At 41.7% G+C, this 20,220-nt stretch overlaps 1 protein-coding gene across 4 annotated transcripts in view; it reads left to right on the forward strand.

The window, feature by feature from the left end:
• The window catches only part of MARCHF3 (membrane associated ring-CH-type finger 3), a 180,933-nt gene that overhangs the window by 66,376 nt on the left and 94,337 nt on the right, over positions 1–20,220 (forward strand). The window contains exon 1 of one of the 4 annotated variants that reach the window (XM_020790682.3): positions 17,654–17,671. The exons of the other annotated variants lie outside the window; for them this stretch is intronic. The gene's annotated coding sequence lies outside the window, so the exon portion shown is untranslated. Of the gene's footprint in view, positions 1–17,653; positions 17,672–20,220 lie in introns of those variants that run through there. 4 annotated transcript variants of the gene reach the window in all.

The raw sequence follows: 20,220 nt of genomic DNA on the forward strand, positions 1-20,220 counted from the left end.
TAAGACAGGACGTCCAATTTTCTGGAACTCTGTAATAATCTCTATTTGAATACCCTTACAGATTTTCTTCAGACTTTCCCTGAGAAGACAGTGGAGTCAGGAATGGTGGCGGTAGGGCTAGTTCTTGGCCTCATTCTACTTGAATAGAGAGACCAACACCTGAATTAGGGCTTAACTCAGCATATGCAGAAATGTGTTGACCTGTGTATGCGTGTGATTGTGGCTGGTAACTGTGTTACAGAATGTCTACACACTGTAAGTCTAGTTTTATTTTGATTCTGGTACAAAATTGTTTTGGAGGACTGGAAAAGCCTGTTCTGATACATAATGCTTAGAACAGGGTACTGTTGTCTTTATGGTGGCCTATTTTATACTGCACCTCTTTTATACTCTATGCTGTACAAAACAAGAATACTGAAAAGTTTTATGATAAGTGAGGAAACATTGCCATGGTGTTGAAGAATTGGCTGCCTTACCTCTTATCTCTTAGCGTTATGGCAGAAAGCCATTTGGACACGGCTTGTGAAACTGTTAGTTATGTTAAGCTCTAATATTATTACAAGGTCAATCAAGATCTTTTCAAACTTAGAATACACTTAATAAGCACTACCAGCTGTAGATTTTTGCATTGTATTGTATTATAAGGTGCCTTGGGATGGAGTTATTCAGAAGACTGAAATCGTGAAATAAAAATAGCGTGATCTTTGTTCAGTTGTGCCCTTGTGGGGGAGAATCATGAATAAGTAAATACTGAAATGTGTAAACATGTCAAAGCTGATTGGGAAAACTGTTTATGGGAATGAGAATGGTGAGTTTGCTAAAGCCAGAACAGCTTTATTTAATTCAGTCTGTTCTGAGATCCTTTGTATGCTCAGCCTACATCATTTCAATTTGTAATTGCTTGTAACCACGAATTATCACTATATAATCTTAATTCTTTTAAAAATGTACACTAACTAGCTAGATGGAGAGATGGAATGTACAGCATGAAATTCTCTACTGAAACACAGGTCATTCATGTCCCTAAGAATATTAGTCACCTTTACAACTGAAAGAAGTTATGAGTGTTCATTAGGAAGACCTGTTTCATGCTGGGAAAAGCCGGAATTACTGCTGCCCACTTTGTTCTTGCATTCAGGTGTCATCCAGCACAGATACTTCTAATATCTATTAGATTCGGAATAGTAGTATTTACCTGTAAGAATGGTAGAGAATACCTTTGGATCACAGCTGTAAGTTCTTTTGAAACACAGCTTTGAGAAGGCTGTTAGAAAGTGTGTGATCCAACCTGTATCTGGACTGGGGTGCATATGGCCCTCCACATGTTGTTAGACTTTACAGTAAGAACTCTTATTCTACATCATCATTGTAGGATATCCTACGTCATTGTAGGATAAGGCAACTCTCGCCAGCTGGTTAGGGCTTCTGAGAGTTGCTGTTCAACAGCATCTGCAGGATCATATGCTTAACTTCAGTAGATTAAAATCTCCACTACACAGGCTTCTGCCCCATATAATACCAAAGCTTGTTACCAAAACCAATTGCCATCAATTCACCAGATTTTGCCAGGGAGAAACTAAATTTGGCAGGCATCTGAGGAAGGCCGATAATTGTACTAGAGAGTCAGGACCAAGGGACCATACTAGGAAATTGGGACAAAATAAGACACTGAAAATAACAGAGTTTAGAGGAGTGTTGATTGTTTGGAGAGAGTCTCAGCCAGGATGGATCACGATTTAAATCATGATTTAATTCTTTTAAATGGATCTTATTGATTTAAAATAAAAACATTGATTTTTTTCCAGCCAAGTCTCAACCTGGACAAGAAGCCTACAACATCCTTTGTTTTCTAGGAGGGTCCAGTGGATGATCTTAACTTGTCCAGAACTTATTTTGCTTCCCAGTGAAAGAACTTGAACAAGGAGCTCTCTGACTTACAATAAAGTAGGCCCCTACTTGTTCCTGGTTCTAGGCTCCAGTAGCCAGTGAAAGCATTACAGATGCCAGTTTGGTAAAAAGGAAACTGACTTCCAAGAGCTGAAATGAATCAGAAGTATTTTTAAAAAAAGTTAACTTGTGATCTATCAAGCCCCAAAGGTTTAGTTTTGACATAAATGACAAATGCACGTTGAGAACAAAAAGCTCCATGTTTTGCTTATTAGTAGACTTTTCATAAGGGACGTGGTGGTGCTGCGGGCTAAACCGCAGAAGACTTTGTGTGCTGCAGGGTCAGAAGACCAGCAGTCGTAAGATCGAATCCACACGACGGAGCGGCTATACACGGAATGCTGTTTACCTTCCCACCGAGGTGGTACCTATTTATCTACAGTACTCGCATTTGCATGCTTTCAAACTGCTAGGTTGGCGAGGAGCTGGGACAAAGCGAGGAGGTAAACAGCATTCCGTGTATAGCCGTGCTGGCCACGTGGCAACAGAAACTGTCTTCGGACAAACGCTGGCTCTACGGCTTGGAAACAGGGATGAGCACCGCCCCCTAGAGTCGGACACGACTGACTAAATGTCAAGGGGAACCTTTACCTTTACCTTTACCTAGACTTTTCATAGCTTGAGTAACTGGAAGTAGCATTATATCACTAATCACATAGAAGACATTTTAGAAAACTGAAGTTGGAGGCAGGATGAGAAATTGGAATTAGAATAGCAGCCACATTATTGCCACAGGTGTTAAAAAAGAAAGGAAGCCAAGAGACAGCTTTCCAGAATGCCTTTATAGGTTCTCTTTTATAGGGTGGGAGCCAGTTTAAGCTCACATATGTTCTCAAGGCTGTGTTGGGATACAAGATCCTCATTAATATTGGTAATAGCTTACTAAAAATTTGCTGTTTGAAGTGGAATAAACTTTCACTGGGATCAGCAGGGATTAGAATACTGAAGGACAAGAAATTGGAGGTGTTTAACCAACTCGTATATTAGATTCTCAGGTCAAATAATTTTGCTACTTTGATTGGTACCCCCTTCAGCTCCACGTATTGAAATTAACTATGTAATTGGAAGCTGACTCTTATTTTTAACATTGGTGACAAGACTGGGTTCTCAGCTGTGTGTTAATATACCAGGTTACCTTAGGTGGCACAAGACAGAATGTGGCACAAGCTACTCTAGCTTCCACTTTGTTACAACCCCCTATATATAAGTAGCAGCTGGTCTATCACTTCCCTCGCCCTATGTTTCTGCCACAGAACGTGGCTCCTGTAACTATGATGTAGATCCTAGTATTCTCATGTGAGTATTTCCATTTGAATCTAACAAACAAAAGGAAAAGCTTGATAGATTTTACAGAATGTTTGAAATCTAGTAGTAAGTTGCAACTTGAGTTGACTCATAGGCATTTATATAAGCATAGACTTACCACATAGCCACTGATTCAATGGGCCTGGTCTAGTTTCAGCTTACTACTAGGTTTCGCCAATGTATAATAATTCAATATAAACTTCATTAGGATCCACATCCCTCAACCAATACGGTTTTGTAAGGGTACTGTGATAAAGAGATTTGAATAGAAATGCCAGGGCAGCAACTATCACACAACAAGCATCCAAGCAGCATGAAATGGGTGATTGTACTGGAACGAGAGTGCTCTGCCTATACTCCATCATGTCGTAGGTGCAATGTCAGAAGACAATCTAGCAAACATTTAGAGGAGGAAAGAGAAGTACACAGGGAATTGTCTTGGCCCAAATCCAATAATCTGGTCCATTTGAGAGAGAGAGAGAAAGAGAGAGAGAGAGAGAGAAGTCCAGTTGTCTAATTGCCAATCTGATGTTCTCAAGGCTATATATTATACTTCACAAATAGCATTCCTTCCATAAATAATTCATGACCAAGCTTTGTATTGCAGATAACATACACTTGCGAGGTTTGTGTGCACGTTTTCTGTAAAGATCAGGTCTCAAGAAAGAGACAGGGATATATCCAGATAGATGAGAGCTCTGGACACTTTGTACTTGGGGCATCTGTGGCCTTCCTGATGTTTGCTAAACTTCTATTCCTATCACAGCTCACCGTTGGGCAGGCTAGCTAGTGCTGATAGGAATGGGAGCTCAACAATATCTGCCTGGATTCAGCATTTTTTGGCTTTTTGGCTTTTATTTATAATAGAGGTTATATTTATTTATTTATTTATTTATTTATTGGACTTATATACCGCCCCATAGCGCTACAAGCACTCTCCGGGCGGTTTACAATTTAATTATATAGTTTTCTATTTAAATCTTCTCACAAAACAAAGGAAATAAGTACAATCTAGCAGTGCAGTGTGAGTCCATGATAACTTCCTTAAAAAGCTAAGTTTTTTTTTTAAAAAAAGGTTATTTATACACTTACTGATTTGCATTAATAACAGCGCTGATGTTGCCTGGTTTGCTAGATGCAAAGACTTTCAGATGATGATGGTAATATATTTGTGTTAAAAACTGCACTTGCTAAGTTAAATTTCCTCAAATCTGGCACAGAGGAAGAGCTCCCTGTCTGCTACATACAGTATGTGCCAAATTTGGCGTTGAGCCAAAACCCAGTTTCAGAGTTACATTTTTGCTGTTGTTGTTTGGGATGCCTCAAATTTTTAGAATTGTCTTATAGAAGGTTGATTTGCTCTGTCTGCACAAGATCATTGCTGATCTCTTGTGCAGCAATAATAAGGGCAGGGCAATTCATCTCTTATACCTGTACTGAGAGAGATTTAGCAGACAAATACTGTCAACCTCTAAAATGTTCTTGTGCACTTCAGAGGTCTTTGTGTTCAGTGAGTGATGTGAGGACTTTCCGCCAGTGGGGTCTTTTGCTCTTTAGAGTAATTGGTAGTTCATTAAACTTTGTGAACACCAATAGTTTTGCTGCTTCAGGAGAGAGAGAAAAAAAAAGCCAAACTGATAAAGGTTCACTTAATTTCATATGATGAAGGGCTTTATTGGCAGAGAATAGGAAACAGAAATGTGCTATATTGGCCTCTGCTAAGAAATACAATGCCGTTTTAATAGTGTGCCTGCTAAGGACAGAATAGCTAAGGAAAGGACTTTAGTGGATTTCTTCATACAGAAAAGCTCTAGCCATTGTGATTTTAGCTATTCCACAAAGTTTGTGAGCATAGGACCATGTTAATGAAGCACAAAGTAGGTCCACCATATCCATGAGGTGATCGGTTCAGCTGAGGAGTGAAAGAGAGAAAAGTAGTAGGAGTTGATAGGACTATGCAGCGCTCTCATTCACTGACCGAACCCAAACCATTTTGGTCCCGGTGACAAAGGACAAGATGATGGTCTCTCTTGTTTTATGTCCAGAAAATGACTGGATTGCCAGTTGAACTTTTCTTCAGAGCTTGTGATCAAACAGATTCTTCTACTGCTCTTGAGGAGAGTGAACTGGTTTACGGGATCTTGGCAGGACATCGGAAACACTCAGACCTGCCCTCAAACAAAGGGGAATGGGTCGAGTCAACACGAACTGGCAAGGGTGCCTCATTTGACCACAACCTCTGCATCTGTTGCCTGAAGCAGCTGCCTCATTCTGCAGAATGGGAATGCCAGACCTGCATTGAAGAATTTTAAATCTTAATCTAGATGCCTGCTGCACTTTGTTTACTTTAATTAAGCTCTCCAAAAACGTCTATTTGGATAACACTTTATATATAGGGGCTGAGAGTGGATCGATATTTGTCACTCATGACAAAGTGGGCCTGTTGAAGCCCTTCCAATAAAAGGTCGTTAGTAAACTTGGGAAGACAAAGCTGGCACAGATGCTCACTTTTCATTTCACATGCAAGGTAAATTTTTCTTCTTGCATCACAAGGGCAGATAACTGGTCCCGCAGCTCAAAGGAATACTCATCTCAGAATGCACATCAAAGAGGATGAAGTAATAGCCATGTGGTGCAGCTTTCATAGGTATTTCATCACCCTTTTCTGTGAGGAATTGAAGCAAAGAAAATCACTATATTAGAGACTGTTCCTCCTATTCTAAATTTCACACATGTAAGGTCTTCCTCATGTCACTTGCACTTGGCAGTTGTATTTCCTTCTAGAAAGATAGGGCCAGGGAGAGATTTCTGAAGGCATCTAGTTGCTTAATGGTTCAGATGTTACCATCTGCATCCTGACTTGGAAGCAGGAGATCTGCGTCTTGGGGAAACCTTTAGGGGAAATTTTCAGTTCCCTTGGTACCCTGGCTCAGAGATTGGGAAAGTTACTTTTTTGTACCACAGCTCACAGAGTACCAAACCTAGCATAACTAATGGCTACACTGCCTTGGAGATTTGAGCAACCTTACTCTCAAAAAGTAACTTTTCTGTGGAGCAACTACTGCACTCATCAGGGAGGCTGGATGAAGGTAAGAAAGATTATCTTATATAGCCATTCTCAACCTTTTTTGGCCACTGCTATAAACACAGTGTGAAAGAAATATAGGCTGAATCAGGATTGTATCAATTGCATAATGAAGGTGGTGTGTGAAGAATTGTTTCCAGTCTGTGGTCCCCATTCAAATGTGACAGGAACACACACACACACACCAATTAGGACAGAATATGGAAAGACAGAATGGTTTCCTGTGGGTCAAAGTGGCAGACAAGAGTGCATTTTATCCTCTTTTCTGTTCAATCTGTATGCAGAACATATCATATGGAAAAGCCAGACTAGGTCAGATGAAGAAGGATCAAAAATTGGTGGAAGAAATATCAATAATTTAAGATATGTAGATGACACCATTTTACTGGCAGAAAGCAGAAATGACTGTTAAGGAAAATGAAAGAAGAAGGTGCCAATGCAGGGCCGAAGCTGAACACAAAGAAGACAAAAAGCATGACTATGAAAGAACTACACAACTTTAAAATTGGCAATGAAGAAATTGAAATAGGTAGAGATTTCGTCTATCTTGGTTCAAGCTTCAATCCAAATACAGTTTGCAACCAAGGACTCAGAAGACTGTGTTTTGGAAGGGCAACAATGAAGGAACTAGAAAAAAAGTCATCAAATGTAAGGATCTGTCACTGGAGACCAAGACCACAATCATCTACTCTCTTGCATTTCTGATCACTACACAGGTGTGTAGCTGACAGGAAAAAAATAATTAGTTTGAAATATGGTACTGGCAGAGAGCTTTGCAGATACCTTGGACTTCCCAGAAAGGCAAACAAAGGGGTCCTCGTTCAAGTCAACTCTGAACACTATCTCTGGAGGCAAAAATGATGAAACAGAGACTGCTCTGCTTTGGGCACGTCAAGAGAAGGCAAGATTTTCTGGGAAAGTTGAAGGCAGCAGGAAAGGATGAAGTCCAAATATGAGATGGATTGACTCCCTAAAGCTCTGGGTTTACAAAAGCTGAGCAGGGCTGTTGGGGACAGGACATTTTGGAGATTGCTCATACATAGATTCACCATGGGTTGGAGGCAACATGATGACATGTGAAAGCAGGAACAACAACGACAGCATGTGTTTCAGTTCTAGTTCTGACAAAAGGCTGCTATTGACATGGCTAGAGAAACTGTCTCCCCTCAAAATAGCAGACAAGCATTTAAAATCAGAAGATGGGAAACATTTAGGCCTCCACGTCCTTTGGAGTACAAATCCCAGAAGTCTCAGCTAGTCTGGCTGATGCTAAAGGACCATGGGAGATGAAAGTTGCAACATCTGGAGGGCCAAAGGCTTACCCCACTTATTTTAAAGATTAGTCCTTAGCTTGATGCGAATTAGAGCTGAAGTTTATCTGTGAAGATTCTTAGTCATCCAGGTGAGGTTATCTAGAAGTTGTCATGGCAACTGGACTTCTTACTAGGTTGAAACGTTTTGCTACTCATACAAGTAGCTTCCTCAGTCTGAGGAGAGTTAGTAGGAGACCCCTGGTATATCCTCCATGTTGGTTTCACTATTCAGACCAGGGGGAAGTAAAACCAACATGGAGGATATATCAGGGGTCTCGTATCAACTCTCCTCAGACCGAAGAATTTTCATTTGTTTGTTTGTTTGTTTGTTTGTTTGTTTGTTTGTTTGTTTGTTTATATAATATATAAATTATTCATTTATTTATTTATATTATAATAATATTTATTTATTTATATTTATATCTCACCCATCTAGTCATTTGACCACTCTGGGTGGCGTACATCATATAAAATAAACAGTTAAAATAACATCAGTGTCAAGAATAAAAAGTCATACAAGATGGAAAAATAAAAAGATAGATCAAATAGGGCCCGGAGGGAAGGCCTGCCTGAATAGCCAGGTTTTTAATTGGCTTTTAAAAATACCCAGCAAAGGGGCCATGCGGATCTCTGAAGGTAGATTATTCCATAACCGAGGAGTGACTGCCGAGAAGGCCCAGTTTCTTGTTTTTTCCTTCTGGGCCTCTCTCGGCATTAGGCTCCTCAGTCACACCTCCTGATTAGATTGAGTGATATGGGTAGATTTTGGTGGGAGAAGGCATTCCATCAGATAGCGAGGTCCCAAACCTTTTAGGGCTTTGTATGTAATCATTAAAACTTTGAAATCGACGTGGAAGCACACAGGCAGCCAATGCAATGCAGCCAGAGTGGAGAGATGTGATGGGGTTTTCTCACCCCACTAAGAAATCTGGCCGCCGCATTCTGCACCATTTGAAGCTTCCACATCAGTGTCAAAGGTAGCCCCACGTAGAGCGCATTACAATAGTCTAATCTCGAGATTACAAGTGCATGCACTAAAGTGGTGAGCGCCCCAACATCAAGATAGGGATGTAGCTGGGCAATCTGCCAAAGGTGGAAATAGGCGGATCGGACCACTGACGCCACCTGGGTTTCCATGGTGAGTGCGGAGTTCAGATGTATTCCCAAGTACGAACCTCACTCTTCACGGTGAGAGTCACTCCCCCAAATGAGAGAGAGTTTCCCAAACCACTAATGGTGGGGCTACCCACCCTCAGTACTCCGCCTTGTCCGGGTTCAGCATCAACCCATTTTCCTGCATCCATTGCAGAACAGTATCCAAGCAGCGCTGAAGGAACAGAATGGCATCCACTGTAGTTGGTGAAAAAGAGATGTAGACTGTGTGTCATCAGCATATTGATAGCACGATGCCCCACATCCCCTGATGACCCCTCCCAGCGCCTCATATAGATATTAAACAGCATTGGAGAGATTATCGAGCCCTGTGGAACCCCACAATTGAGGCTCCACGGGGCCAAGACCCTCTCCCCAAGCTGTACTCTCTGAGTACGATCCTCCAAGAAGAATTGGAGCCAAGCAAATGCCAGGCCACCAATTCCCAACTCGGAGAGCCTCCTCAGGAGGATACCGTGGTTGACGGTATCAAAGGTGGCTGAGATATTGAGGGGGACCAACAGGGACGTTTTCCCCCTGTCGGCCTCCCTCAATAGGTCATCATACAGGGCGACCAATGCCATTTCTGTACTATGGTGAAGCCTGAAGCCCTCAAGGAAAAATCCATTAATTATTGCCATTGCCCATTCTGTTGTTATAGGCCTGGCTGCTTTGATTAGCCAGGCCAGGCAGGGGTCAAGGGATGAGATGGTGGAAGAAGCTACTTCAATGAGTCGCGGAACATTTCAACCTAATAAGAATGAAGTCCAGTTGCCATGACTCAACTTCCAGATAGAACTGAAGTTTCTAGTGTATTCAGATGTTGTAGTGCTCTCATAGGGTGGCAACTGCTCAGTTCTCTTCCCTACTGCAACATGGTTTACTAAGTTCTCTGAATATTGTAATGGTGAGAAAAGTGCCAAGGTAGTTGAAGGAAATGTGTATTGGGTTGCACCAGGGCTTTATCTATTGGTGCAGTTCTTTGTTATAAGTGTTTGTATTTACAGATGCATAAGCTGCATTTGGCCATTTCCCCTTGAAATTCATTGTATTCTTCTTCACAGTTTAGTGTGTTGCCCTGAAATGACTAGTTGTGCCCTCTTTTATTTACAGTGGTACGGTGACCACTTTGACTGACAGAGATGCTTGTGTTTATTGGCTCATTTTGTCCAGCCATAGGTTACACACAGACATAATTACAAATATGCTGAGAAATTTGTCACATTAAAATATTGGGCAGCAGTGTTGTTGACTCATGCCAGATGCTTTGCAAATCTGGGAGAGCTGAAAACTGGCCAAGCACTGCTGTCACAACCCTGTGACAGGCTAGGAATTTGTTTTTCTAAGTGCCGAAGAAAGACATAACAACGGCACAAGGTCAGCCTGTCTTGTCATCTTAGCAGCTAACAATATGTATATAAGGTTCCCGTGTATATTTTATTGGTAATATAAATATTGCATATTGTTTTATGCGTCAGTTTCTGTTTTGTGGTGGTTGTACACAGCTTTGGAATATTTAGATGTAAGCATTGTGTGCATTCTCACAAATAAATACCTGATACATACCTCACATGCTTTCAAAACAGAGGGTCTAGAATAAACATGGAAATAGAAAGCCTTTATTTAACTAAGCGTAGTCTTTCAGGCTGGATTGGATGAATACCAAACCAGAATTAAGATTGCGGAAGAAATATCAGTAACCTCAGATATGCAGACAATACCACTCTAATGGCAGAAAGTGAGGAGGAATTAAAGACTCTTGTAATGCGGGTGAAAGAGGAGAACACAAAAAAATGGTCTGAAGCTCAACATCAAAAAAACTAAGATCATGGCCACTAGTCCCATCACCTCCTGGCAAATAGAAGGGGAGGATATGGAGGCAGTGATAGATTTTACTTTCCTGGGCTCCATGATCACTGCAGATGGAGACAGCAGTCCCGAAATTAAAAGACACCTGCTTCTTGGGAGGAAAGTGATGGCAAACCTAGACAGCATCTTAAAAACCAGAGACATAATCTTGCCGACAAAGGTCTGAATAGTCAAAGCTATGGTTATTCCAGTAGCGATGTATGGAAGTGAGAGCTGGACCATAAAGTGGGCTGACCGCCGAAGAATTGATGCTTTTGAATTGTGGTGCTGGAGGAGACTCTTGAGAGTCCCCTGGACTTCAAGGAGAACAAACCTATCAAATTCTGAAGGAAATCAACCCTGAGTGGTCACTGGAAGGCCAGATCCTGAAGCTGAGGCTCCAATACTTTGGCCATTGAGAAGACTCCCTGGAAAAGACTCTGATGTTAGGAAAGTGTGAAGGCAAGAGGAGAATGGGACAACAGAGGACGAGATGGTTGGACAGTGTCATCAAAGCACCAACATGAATTTGACCAAACTCCGGGGGGCAGTGGAAAACAGGAGGGCCTGGCATGGTCTGATTCATGGGGTCACGAAGAGTTGGACATGACTTAATGACTAAACAACAAAAGTCTTTCATTTCCTTATATTGACATGGCAAGTTCTGATTTATTTACCTTTTGCTATGGAGAGAATAATAATAAAAAGGTAGCAGTTTCAACCATTCAAAGTACTTTATATACTGTACATTTTCTGTTATCCTTAATAGTAGCTTACAAATTAGGTATATATTGAGCAAAACCCTGTTGTGTAAAGTTACACCAGCGTAAACCAGATCCAGTGTTGAAAATTATTGAAACTCATAGAAAGTTTCTTACCTCCACTCCTACCTTTAGTTTCTGAGATTCACTAGGGCTTTTTTTTTGCCCTGGGGAAGCCTTTGGGAGCCTCGGAGATGGTGGGGGAGGGGAGCTTTTCATAATAAAAAATTGTGGCCAGGATTAGGACTGCCAGGGGCAATCTGTTTTTGACTATTGAAAGATCCTCCCTCCTCTGTGTTTTGTGTATCCCAAGGCAAAATGGAGTCCCAGGGAGCCTCAGAACCTGTTGGGGGGACAGGAAGCTTTCAATTCATTTAAATTAAATATTTCTGGTGCCAGATCTAGTTTACTTCAGTGTAATTTTATGCCGTCACGATTTTGCCCATTGCTTCCTATTGCAATCCATGGCTGGAATTCAGAGACCATGATTTGTGTCTGGCTACCTAGGGAGTGAGTACATGCCATAGGTACAATTTAAACCACATCAGTTTCCCGAGGTTAGGCTTTTATGCATTGGGCAGTGGTCAAAATTCTGAGTTAAGTATACCATTGCTTGGACCATGATGAGCCATCCCTGGTTGAGGATGCATGAATATCATTAAACCTTATTTCTGCACAATGAAGCGCAGGAGAAGATCATCCAGAGTGGATCGGAATGCGTAGTAAGCTTTTCAGGTTTTTATCTGAAGTCAGAACACTGTTTCCTGTATCATTCTCTGTCACTTGGTCAACTGCATCTCAATTTGGAGGTCAAGAAAATAACAGAAATGAAAGCCATGGTGCCTGTGGGATGAACATTTTTGTTTGTTTGTTTAGTCATTTAGTCGTGTCTGACTCTTCGTGACCCCATGGACCAGAGCACGCCAGGCCCTCCTATCTTCCACTGCCTCCTGGAGTCGGGTCAGATTCATGTTAGTAGCTTCGGTGACACTGTCCAACCATCTCGTCTTCTGTTGTCCCCTTCTCCTCCTGCCTTCATACTTTCCCAACATCAGCGTCTTTTCCAGGGAGTCTTCTCTTCTCATGTGATGGCCAAAGTATTGGAACCTCAGCTGACATTAGAATATTAGAAAGCGAGCAGCAATTTTCAAGGATTATATTTGTGATAAAACTTGTTGTTTCCCCCCGCCCTAGTTTTTGGGTAAACAGGGTAGACTTGAGAGTTGGACTGAAAAATATTAGGATCATAATTCAACTGTTTTGATCTTACGTTTTTTAAAGCAATCTGGCTGTATCACTTGGCTATTTCGATTATTTTTTGGATCCATTTTTTCCTCATCTCTTGGACTATAATAGATGTTTCAGAATAGTACATTCAGACATTTGTTATTATTTGTTATAAAAAAAGAGTGCACTTTAAGCCAAGGGCAGTTGGAAAGTTTGTTGGCTACCCGCTTATGCTCTGATTGTTAATATACAGCAGGATTTGCCCTTTTTCAGTGTAGTGAAATAAAATGCCTGATTAGGCTTCTGTTGCCATGGGCCTTTTATTGCGTAAGAATGCATACAGGAATAGGAAGTTGGTAGTTGCATAAGAAACAGCCTTTTCTTTTGTTGTGGTGTTGTTGTTTGTATTTTTAGTTTACATATGTATGTGTGTATATATAAAGATATGGCAACCTTGCCTCCAGACAAGTAACAGAAGTAAGGCTTTGAACTGCTGCTATTGTTCAGCAGATGTGTCAAGGCTAACATTCCTCCTGAATTTCATTCTGTTTGTATTAATTTATTGCCATGGTTATTCATACTCCTCTTTGAAGTGATTCATATGTTCACCTTCTTCATGCACACATGCTTTCTCCTCCCATAAGTGCAAGTTCATGTTTTAGTGGTGTTTTGTTTTTCTGTTTGGAGCAGAGAAGTCTGTACCAACTGGAGGAGGAGGAAACAGAAACAGGAAAAATTACTTTTTTGGACTACCCTATGGCCAGAAGCCGGGGGTTTCTTGTAATCCAAAGAAGAAACTATTCCCATTTTAGCAGAGTATGTTGGAATTATTTCAGTATCATGTGTTCCCTTTAAGAGGTTTCACTGAGAGGGACCTTTCAGGCCTGGGGTAAATGTCAGTCAGTCTGGCAGTAACCAATTGTTCCTTCCCTGCCTCTGGTTTTGAAGAGACCCGTACCTCTCTACATAAGAGTTTTAGGTAGGTATGTAGTTAGGGGTGCTGTTACGTAGTTGTTGTACAGTGTTTGCAGTTAGAGAATTGAGTCTGCGGGACTCTGCTGGAAACAAGCTATGAGTAGAGTAAAGCCTGCTCCTGTAACCAGTCTTTTTTGTACAATATGCTTTTTTTCATCTGCTTAGAACTGTGAGTAAATGGGAACCTTTTTATTTTTTCTGTTATCAATGTCTCATGTCTTATTGGGACTGTAAGTGCCAGTTGATGAGAAGCAAAAAGGGATGGCATACTCTGGGGACACTTGAAGCTAATTCTGTCTATAGGTCCCTGTACTATCTGCTGCATAGCTAGAGGGTGCTAACCAAAATTCAGCATTATGTCAAGAGGATAAATATCTTTTAATGCCAAATATGTGCTTCTGTTGTAGCACATATTAGTAACTTTCATGCAGGGGTTTTCAACCTGGAGAGGAATAAATCTAGAGTTTGAGGTGTGAAATAGCTAAATGCCAAAACAAATGCCGTAAAGCTTCTCCTAAAGAACATTATGAGTTGTTTCCTCCCCCCTACCCCGGTTAGAAAGGAGTCATAAATCAGGATTGGAGGAAAAGTCCACAGGCAGGATTGAGGACCAAGCTGGCCTGAAAGCAGCAAGGCTCAAGAAGTAGCCAAAGTGGGCTGGGTTGTGGTAGTCCAGAGCCTGAGAGCAATTCACTAAGCAGCTGCCACCTGTAGTCCAGTGGGTAATTTCATCAAGGAGTGATAAGCACCTCTGGTACCTCCTGGCATTAAACAATGTGTCAGAGGGAGTTACAGAAGCTGTGGTGAACTCCAGTGTCCATCACCTCTGGCCACCATAACCAATGGCCATGGTCGATGTGAGTTGTGCTTTCTCTCCATCTGGAAGACCATAGGTTCCTCAGCCTTACCTAGCATTATAGGGTTCCCCCTCCAGTTTCATTTTCTTTTTGCCACTGATACCTTTTTTGGGGTGAGAGGCTATTTTGGTAATATGCTACATTTTAGCATGTGGATTGTTAAGTAAGAGTAAGAGTCCATCCCAAATTGGAAATGATGTTGTTCTATTGTGGTCTTGTGGCGCCTTAAAGACTTGACAAATATAATTTGTTGTATGTTGTCAAACATCTGAATATGTAAATGGGTTGTAGTCCTCAAAAGTTTATGCCAAGTAAAACTTGTTAGTCTTTAAGGTACCACAATACTTTCTGTTGTTTTTATTTCCAATCCTTGTTCATCTCATCCCTAATAAATCACCCAGTTTGGAAAATTATGCATGGACTGTGGCATTGTCATTATATTGTTTCCTCAATATGTTTCAAAAGTAGTTGAAAATATTTGTTGTGTATGTGACTTTTGAACACATGCTCATCAGGCTTTCTTGTACAATAATTATTTCTTGTGTGTGTGTGTGTGTGTGTGTGTGTGTGTGTGTGTGTGTGTGTGTGTGTGTGTGTGTGTGTGTGTGTGTGTGTGTGTGTGTGTGTGTGTGTGTGTGTGTGTGTGTGTGTGTATGGCAGGGTGGAGTTTAAACTGCACAATATTCTCTTGGCACCAAACCTTCATATTATATATTGTAATCATATTGTTGTGTCTGGAATTTAACATTTCCTCACTTTCTTCCCCCATCGACACTTCCCAAGCTGTGGATATAATGAACCTAGAAGGAGGGAAAATATAAACTCTAGAGGAAACAGTCTGCTCTACCAGATCTGCTTTTGACAGACCATTAAACAAATTGACATCACATATGAATAACCCAGAACAATACCCAGATGGTGTGAGAGCTGTAATTAACCAAGAGCAATTCAGCCATCTCAACTGTGTCAATGGCAAACTTGGGAGAATTAAAAGTGGGGGTGGGAAGGGAAGATCCTGATAATTGTGCAAAAGTGTGATTGCTGCCATGAAATCAGGATATGGTAGAGTTTAGAGATGGTGGGAACTCCTCTGTTGATTAACAGAGAGTTTATAGCCATCTGTTCCTACAACGATTATCTCATTTAATCTATATGGATCTCACGCCTTTGACTTATTTGTACAGTTCAGCCATATCTTCTTTTGTCATCCTTTTTTAAAAGGAAGACTAATGTTGAGTGCTTAAAAAGCCTCAGAGCAGATTTATTGGTTGATGAGTTGCTTTGATACTTGGTGAAGCCCACATTTTCCATTACAGTATAATGCTGTTGCAGACGTAATTCCTACTCCTAGCCATTCCTCTCCTAGGCACTTGCTGGCTTGTTCTATTTGAGTTGCTGTTATTTAAAATTACTTCTAACCATATCCCTGAAGGTTCAAGGTAGAAACCACCTTTTATAAAATGTAGCTTTGTATCTTTTATAAAAGACATATTTATGATGGAAATGAATGTAAAATACAAAAGCTTTTTAAATATAAATTTCAAAATAATACTTTGCTTATTTATTGCTGAATGCCCATCAACCCTCCCAAAAGTGTATATGTGGGGTTTTTCCTCCAGTTTAGTGCAGCCTTCCCTGATCTGGTGTCTTCCAGATGTGGTGGACTACATTACCTACAACCTCCCATCACAGTTCAGCAAAAGGAGAGTGCCAAAGCTGAGGAGGCCTTCAAAAGTGCCTATGAAGCAGAGGAAGCTCTATCAAACAAGCAGTTCTTCATCTTATTTCAGCAAATACGGTGGTGTGTGTATCCATACATTTTTAAATATCATTTTCTTGTAATAAGTGTCACCATATCCAGGCTGCTGTTTGGCTTTACAAATTGTTCAGAGGAAGCTTAGCATGATAGCTTCGCCATGGCTAACAGTTGCCACCACAACCTCCAGAAGGGCATGGAATTGATAATGAGATCAGTTGCGTTAGAGCAGTGGCTTCCGATCTTGGGTCCCCAGATGTTCTTGGACTAAAACCACAGAAGGCTTCGTTACTATATATGCTAGTCAGGATCTCTGGGAGTTGCAGTCCAAGAACATCTGGGGACCCAAAGTTGGGAACCACTGGGTTAGGGCATTGGATTGGGACTCAGAAGATCCAGGCTCAGGTCCTTAGAGGGTCATAAAACTCTATGGGTGACCTTAGGCCTGCCTGGTCAGCCTTACAAGGTTGTTCTGAGGATCAGATTTGGGGGCACTATGGGAGAGAAAAATCATGTACAGTATTCCACATGGAGCTGATTGAAAAGAGAAATGTAAAAGTAACTAGCTAGTGGTTGTGGACTGAATTTTCCAGAGTGTCTGATAGGAGAAGAGCCAGCCTGTGTAATCCTGGGCAGTCTATTATGTTCCAGAGTCTTCTAGAAGAAAGGAATGGTGCTGTTGTAAGGATTGGTGCCCCAACCTATTTATGGGAGAGTTGGTGTCCTTGTGAGATAGACTTCAACAACACAGAAGCATTTGAGACATCCTTTGTGTTAGCGCTGAGAGAATGAGTGCTGATGCCGACGAGAAGAGCTGCAGAGCTATGAAGGGTGAACACTGGCCAGCTCAGAAGGTGGAGCTGGACTCTCATGCCTCCTGCATGCAGCTTGTGAATGCTGATTCCAAGCTGGAGGCAGTGCACCTGTGAGTCAAGCACTGCTTGTGAACTACCAGCTTCCCCAAACTAGAAGGAGGATTGGAAGGCGTTTTGTGGTGTGACAGGTTTCCCCCTCACCTTTTGCTCAGGGAACAGTTTTTTGGTAGGAAGAATGCTTTTGAGAGTGCAAATTACTTTGTGGACACTCTCCTCCTAGGAGAATGGCTCCTAGTGCATTAGCTGTAAATGAAGCAGAGGGAAACTTTGTGGGGTGGGGAAGGTTTTCATGAAATATACATATGCTACATGCAGTGGTATACAAACATACAGATGTGAATTTTAAAATAACGACTATAACAAGTGACCAGGCACCTGGTGTGTCTCCTGAATCTATTGTGCAGGTTGCCTGTGTTGGCAGACAACATTAACGCTCCAGCTCTCCTTTCTTATGGTTCTTTGTCTTTAAAACAGAATTGATCCAGAAAGGCCTTTAAATATAGGATGCCTCCCAATATTGGACTATCCTTTGAGAATCCTTGAAACAGACAGAAGATGGTTGTTTGTAAGGTAGGAGGGAAGCTGAGAAAAGTTACTTATGAGACTGTAACTGCCAAATCCCTTAGCCAGCATGGCCACAATTCATGCTGGCTAGGAGATTCAAGGAGCAGTGGGCAATTAAAAGTACTGTTAACTCCATCCGGTCTGGAAAGGACACAGAGCAGCCATGAAAAATTCATAGAGCCACACAGATGGCAATAACACAGAAGTAATTATGGAGACTTCCCATTGACTTAATATTCATGGCACATGTTAAAATAATTCTGGTTGGTATTGTAGCCAAACAATCTCATTTGACACTCTTAAGTAGAAAGATTTTTAAAAAATATATTATCAGAGAACACATCTGTCGTGGTCACCTTTGAAGCCCCTATTCCCCTGGTCTTCACAAGGTTCTCGCTCTTCCTTCCTCTTCGCTGCCACCAGATATTAATACTTTAATATCAATTAAAAGTTGGGACACGTGTGATGCCAAAACATATATCATTTATTCAACGGGGAAGAGTTGAATAGTGTGAAGCTGTTGTGAGAAGAGTGTGAAGCTGGTGACCAGCCTTGTTTTTTGAAAGTGAGAGTTAATCATGCAACATTGTGTGTGTGACTACATTCTATACAATACTTGGCTGAGTGGTACTGTGAAATAGATGCAGCAGTGTATCAACCACTGCCCTTGCCACCAAAGATACAGTGGTGCCTCGCATAACGAGTGCACCGTTTAACGATGAATCCGCATACCGATTCGCATTGCGAGGGGGAACAGCTGTTCGGCAGTGGCCGGAAAACCCAAAATGGCTGCCGGAACCACCCAAAATGGCCGCCGGAACACCCAAAATGGCCACCGGAACATGGGGAAACATCGCAGAACGGTGAGTTTGGGGCCCATTGGGTTTTTTTAATCCGTATAGCGATGTTTCCCCATAGCGAAGGTTAATCCGGAATGGATTAACTTCGCTATGTGGGGCACCACTGTAATTGGAAGCATTAGCTGGAGAAATTAGCTTTTGGACTACAACTCCCAGAATCCCTCTGCCATCATTACCAACATGTGATTGTAACTCTATGTTAGCAAAAACAGTTGTGGGACACTATAGTGTAAAATAGTAGGCTTGGAGGGTTCCCAGATTCCCAGTGTGGTGTAGTGCAGGGGTTCCCCAACCTTGGGCCTCTAGATGTTCTTGGACTTCAACTCCCAGAAATCCTGGCCAGCAAAGGTGGTGGTGAAGGCTTCTGGGAGTTGTAGTCCAAGAACATCTGGAGGCCCAAGGTTAGGGACCACTGGTGTAGTGGATAGAGTGATCGACTAGGACTCTGTTGAAACTCACCAAGGGAGTGGAACTCATAAAGCCACTCCTTAAATATCTCATTTATTTTGAAAGCCCTGTTAGGGTTTCTATAAGTTGGTTGCAACTTGACAGCGCAGAACACACAGAGAGGGTTAAGAATCCCAGCTTTTCCGCTTCAAATCTTCTGCCTCTGCTCATCCTTTAAAAAGAGAAACAAACCTGCAGGGATTGGTTGGATACATTTCCAAGTAAGATGTAGAGTCCCTCAATTGAGGCAAAATGGTTGTGTAATTTGCAGCACAGGCGTAATGAATACATCTCAGAAAAACATAATCATTTCTGCTGTTGTGGAATAAGCTGAAGAACTTTAGCTACTATTTCATAAGCTCACCTTTCAGTGACAGAATGACTGTCTACCCGTTATTGGCATTGGAAATATATGATTAACAGTTACGAGATTTTTGGATTTTTTTCACTGCAATTACCAGAATTCAGCAGGAATTCACCTGGCTAGAATTCTGATAACTTTAGCCAAGTATATATGTATATCCAAGTTTTCAGAGAAGTTTCAGTACACATGCCAAGGTTCTGTCTGAAGCAACGGCCATTAAGCCTGTAGAGGAACATGGGCGGAGCTTCCCAATCTCCATGGCAACTGCAGAGCATTAGGGGAAGGTCATATCTCCTGTTTGTTATGCTATGGAGAGGTTGCCTCTCAAAAAACTAACAGTTCTTTTTTCCAGTTTTTTGGCTAAAGCTACCAGAATTCTAGCTGGTGGAATTCCTTCTCAGTTCTGGTAGCTGAAGTGGGGGGGGGGGGGGAGAATCCCAAAATCCAGAAGTGCCTAATTGCCAAAAAGAGGCCAAAAATGGCTTTGGATTTGCAGAATATTTGCATATAACTACTGAGACGGCCACTACTACTATAGTTGATCCCACCTTTCCACTAAAACATAATGCTTGGGATAGGAAGACACTGCGCCCGCTGCTCTCTGTCTCCTGTCCCCAGTGCCCTCTGCCTCCTGTCCCCGCGGTGACAGGAGGCAGAGGGCAGCGGGTGCGGCTTTGGAAGCCCGGGATTTTTTTTCCTTTGGCTGGAACGGATTAAATGGTTTTCAATGTATTCCTATGGGAAATGGACCCTCGGCCTATGGAACTTTCGACCTGCAGCCACCGTTCCAATACGGATTAATTCCGTAAATCAAGGGTCCACTGTAGCTGCTAAAGGGACATTAAGATGTGGTTCTAACTAGAAAAAGTGCATGCAAGGCATTT

Source organism: Pogona vitticeps, chromosome 2 (assembly GCF_051106095.1).
Source record: "Pogona vitticeps strain Pit_001003342236 chromosome 2, PviZW2.1, whole genome shotgun sequence".
In the NCBI taxonomy this organism is placed as follows: Eukaryota; Metazoa; Chordata; class Lepidosauria; order Squamata; family Agamidae; genus Pogona; species Pogona vitticeps.